The following is a 5,336-nucleotide window of genomic DNA, read 5'->3' as shown; positions in this document are numbered from 1 at the left end:
CAAAGCTACAGGGTGCGGTAAAATCTGCACGTCATCAAGATGGACCGTTATTTTTCAAACACCTTTAACATTTTTTTTACGTTAGTTGCCAGGATTTGTATTTATTATTTTTATATTTTTATTAATGCTCAATTTTTCTCGGACAATAAATATTTTTATTTCACTTTAATTTTTCTTTTTTATGAGCCATGCAACTTGACAAGATGACAAGACATCTTTATTGCAGCTATTGATGGGCAGTATAAATTTCTCCGTTAGGTATATGCTTTGTTATCTTATAAACTTTTCTCTATTCCTCTATTCATACTGAGTTTATGGGGTGTATTTCAATAGGAGTTCAGTATAGACGTTTAAGAGATTCGAACTCTGAAATTTTAGTCAAAATTTTCCGCCGCGCTAGGGAATTCGAACGCAAAAACTCCGCAACGAAGGATAGAACGCGGTTTTAATATGAGCCATGCAACTTGACAAGACATCTTTATTGCAGCTATTGATGGGCAGTATAAATTTCTCCGTTATATGCTTTGTTATCTTATAAACTTTTCTCTATTCCTCTATTCATACTGCGTTTATGTATAGACGTTTAAGAGATTCAAACTCTGAAATTTTTGTCAAAATTTTCCGCCGCGCTAGGGAATTCGAACGCAAAAACTCCGCAATGAAGGATAGAACGCGGTTTTAAATCTGCCCTGAATCAGAAAATAATGAAATTTTGCGCACATGTTGCCCATTTGCGTTGCCGTTTCTTTTATGAGAAATAATTACTTTAAAAAATTGCATCTTGCATCTCAGGACTAGGAGAAGAGTGCATTGACTACAACCAGGCTCATTGTGCACTTTTTTTTTAATAGTTGCAAGTGTTCAGGGTCCGGAATAAAATCGACCTTTGTTAAACAGTAGGTAATAGTGCTCATTTTATATTTATACTTAGTTCAGAACATCCAAGGAGAGGAGCAGTATAAAAAATGACTAAATATACTCCTGGAATAAAGGACTAAAGAGGCCCTTTACCCTTATACATAAATAAGGAACGCCTTGTGCTAAAAATTTCAAATAATACCTGCTAGCGAAAGACTAAAGAGGCCCTCTACCCTTATACATAAATAAGGAACGCCTTGTGCTAAAATTTTCAAATAATACCTGCTAGCGAAAGAGCCATCTTACTACGACCATTATCTCTCGATGATCTTTTTAACTGCAGAGGTTTGAAAGAGGGAATCATTACAATGGAGGTCTTATCGTTCCGAAATCGAAACGAGGACAGGATAGGAGGAAGACAGCCGTTCCGAGAACGAACTTTCTATGTTGAGAATAAAGATTGCCGGGAATCGAATTGAACCCACAATGCGCAGAGGTTTGAAAGAGGGAATCATTACAATGGAGGTCTTATCGTTTCGAAATCGAAACGAGGACAGGATAGGAGGAAGACGGCCGTTCCGAGAACGAACTTTCTATGTTGAGAATAAAGATTGCCGGGAATCGAATCGAACCCACAATGCACCTATTTTGAACCCCAATGTGGATATGGGAGCTCATGTCCCTGTATGTCGTTTTATTGGTCGCTAAATGTATTTATGTTCAGTTTTTAAGTGCAGAGGTTTGAAAGAGGGAATTATTACAATGGAGGTCTCATCGTTCCGAAATCGAAATGAGAACAGGATAGGAGGAAGACAGCCGTTCCGAGAACGAACTTTCTATGTTGAGAATAAAGATTGCCGGGAATCGAATTGAACCCACGATGCACCTATTTTGAACCCCAATGTGGATATGGGAGCTCATGTCCCTGTATGTCGTTTTATTGGTCGCTAAATGTATTTATGTTCAGTAACGCACCTATTTTGAACCCCAATGTGGTTGTGGGAGCTCATGTCCCTGTATGTCGTTTTATTGGTCGCTAAATGTATTTATGTTCAGTGCGTTCGCTAGATGTTTTTCATTAACCAGAACAGTTAGACTAGTCTGAGAATGGGGCAGGCTCGATCTTAGTCCTAGATCTCTTTGGGCACTTTTTATTTTTTATCCAGCTTTCAGTTTTTGTTTTCTCGAGAGGTTGAGTTGAGAATTCCACATGCTAATTCCACACGATATATGAACTGTTTGACATGGAAGCATAGGAATTGGTGGATGTGTCAATTTTACATTAAAACACTAGGGTAGGTACCTATTGACATAGAAGTATGTATAGGAATTGGTGGATGTGTCAATTTTATTAACCAGAACAGTTAGACTAGTCTGAGAATGGGGCAGGCTCGATCTTAGTCCTAGATCTCTTTGGGCACTTTTTATTTTTTATCCAGCTTTCAGTTTTTGTTTTCTCGAGAGGTTGAGTTGAGAATTCCACATGCTAATTCCACACGATATATGAACTGTTTGACATGGAAGCATAGGAATTGGTGGATGTGTCAATTTTACATTAAAACACTAGGGTACCTATTGACATAGAAGTATGTATAGGAATTGGTGGATGTGTCAATTTTACATTAAAACACTAGGGTACCTATTGACATAGAAGTACCTATGTATAGGAATTGGTGGATGTGTCAATTTTACATTGAAACACTAGGGTACCTATTGACATAGAAGTATGTATAGGAATTGGTGGATGTGTCAATTTTACATTAAAACACTAGGGTACCTATTGACATAGAAGTATGTATAGGAATTAGTGGATGTGTCAATTTTACATTAAAACACTAGGGTACCTATTGACATAGAAGTATGTATAGGAATTAGTGGACGTGTCAATTTTGGACGGTTTGCTTTTAACAATGGTCGCCTCCTCGTAAGCGAGAGAGTGTAAGTTCGAATAACATTGATGCATCACTTTGAGATGTGTATAATTCATGTTGCTGTTTGAGAATATAGGCAGGACATAATATGACCCTTTGTGAAATTATGGGCGACAGAAATTGTGAATACATAGGTAATAGACCGTTGAACTTTCATGCAAGAACGCTACCCAAACATAAGAACATAAAAAAAAAAATCCTTCTTTGTGAGAGATATGGTAAGTATACCTAGACCTCTCGAGTGGCTTGAAAAACAATTACAAACACCATGACTATTACCATGTCTATTAGACTCCTATTTCTATTACCATTATTTCTATCTCTATGGTAAGGTACATGACGTCAGCAAATAGTTCATCACAAGTGTTAAAACAAAACATCTTCACAAGATCTCGAGTCCTGTGTCGACTATTATGAAAGCTCTTAACCACTTCAGACCGGAGACACTAGGTCCTGAATGATTGGTTTGCTCCATAGGTCAAGTTTCGTCAGGGTGGTTAGATTTTTCCTGTTACCTACTGTTTGTCTGTTTGTTTGTTTGTTTCGCCATAACTTCTGAACGGTTCGTCCGATTTTGATGAAACTTGGCATGTTTCACACATTCATACGAGTACATAAAGGGAATCAGGCAGTTAAATTTCGGGCTCAATCGGACAATTGGTTCTTGAGTAAGCTCTAAAGCTCACTCAACTTGTCCCCTGACCTAGGTATCTAGGTATATAATAGTAGTAGCTTCAGCAGTCTTCAACTTCCACTGTTTGGTTGGTTTTGAGTCCCAGGAATGTTGCAACTAGGAATGGTTTGCTCCATAGGTCAAGTTTCGTCAGGGTGGTTGGATTTTTCCTGTTACCTACTGTTTGTCTGTTTGTTTGTTTCGCCATAACTTCTGAACGGTTCGTCCGATTTTGATGAAACTTGGCATGCTTCACACATTCATACGAGTACATAAAGGGAACCAGGTAGTTAAATTTCGGGCTCAATCGGACATATGGTTCTTGAGTAAGCTCTAAAGCTCACTCAACTTGTCCCCTGACCTAGGTATCTAGGTAATTTGGCAGAAATTAATCCTTCATGTGAGTCTCGAGTAATTTGTGTGAACATCACGAGGTTCAATTTTACACTCGTCATTGAGTTGTTCGTCAGAATGTTCACTACAGGTTCCTTTTTGTTATTTCTAAAAATATTGACGCGGTTCGTCTAGAGACGCCATTAAAGTGTCGCAATTTGAATGTATCCATATGAACTCGTCATTGAGTTGTTGGTCAGAATGTTCACAGGTTCCTTTTTGTTATTTCTAAAAATATTGACGCGGTTCGTCTACAGACGCCATTAAAGTGTCGCAATTTGAATGTATCCATATGGATACAGTGCCAAGATAAGGGCTAAAAGGGTTATGCTTCTTTCTTCACAACTGATGTCATCTAGGCTGAGCTGTTCACACAACAGGAGGAAAAAATCATTTGACCCATCAATTCTTATTATCCTTCTCCCGTGACAACATTTGCAGATGCTGTCATTTGCAAAGCTATGAGTTATCGGGTATAAACTTACAGGTCCCATTACACAAATGATTCTCTCACGAAGCAATCTGGAATAAATATCATACGCTCTCTCCCCTCGTCCTGTTTGTTCAATAACTATTGGTACTAGAGGTCTGGATAATGTGGCAGAATGGTGGAAAGTCTTGGCAAGATGACCTAAGGACAGTCCCTGAAAAATAAATGGGCACAGAATTATTGATTGAACTTCAAGGTAAACACAGAAAGTAGTTTTCTTTTTCATTGTTGTGGCTTCTGAATAATTAACAAACCAAGCTCCTATTTTATGAAAATTTGTGATGTAGGTAACTTTCACCACAGAGCTTAGCTCCTCAGTTAAATTCTATAAGATAAGGATCTTTTTTAAAGATCGTGGTGTACTCTCTGCAATAAAAAATTAACAAACCAAGCTCCTATTTTACGAAAATTTGTGATGTAACTTTCACCACAGAGCTTAGCTCCTCAGTTAAATTCTATAAGATAAGGATCTTTTTTAAAGATCGTGGTGTACTCTCTGCAATAATTGCTTTCCTTACCTTTTTGATGGAAGATAACATATTGGTCTTCTTATCTTACTACAAGTATGAAATAATGGGGCTGAGGAAGAACTTATTTCTGTAAAATTTTCCGTTCAAAAACTTTCAGCTTCCGAATTTTCAAAAAAATTTCAATTTCTTCTTATCATTTTGAATTTTGATCTGGAATTCTGGAATCGATTAACGATAGATGATAGTCGATTCATCGATGTTCGAAGGATCGATATCGATAGAAAAAGGTCCGTTCACAGTAATGTGAAACTTTCAGCTTCCGAATTTTCAAAAAAATTTCAATTTCTTCTTTTTATCATTTTGAATTTTGATCTGGAATCGATTAACGATAGATGATAGTCGATTCATCGATGTTCGAAGGATCGATATCGATAGAAAAAGGTCCGTTCACAGTAATGTGATTTTTGATCGCTAAAATCTCCATAAGAAATACACAGAGTGCAGAGACTGCGGGAGAGAAA

General features: G+C 37.4%; 1 pseudogene; it reads right to left on the bottom strand.

Annotated features, from left to right (window-relative positions):
• Window positions 1–4,340: 4,340 nt before the first annotated feature.
• LOC103517781 lies at window positions 4,341–5,025 on the bottom strand (annotated as a pseudogene).
• Between the last annotated feature and the right edge of the window lie 311 nt (window positions 5,026–5,336).

This window comes from Diaphorina citri, unplaced genomic scaffold (assembly GCF_000475195.1).
Source record: "Diaphorina citri unplaced genomic scaffold, Diaci psyllid genome assembly version 1.1 scaffold1957, whole genome shotgun sequence".
Lineage (NCBI taxonomy): Eukaryota > Metazoa > Arthropoda > Insecta > Hemiptera > Psyllidae > Diaphorina > Diaphorina citri.
This window is presented reverse-complemented; position numbering and strand designations above follow the sequence as displayed.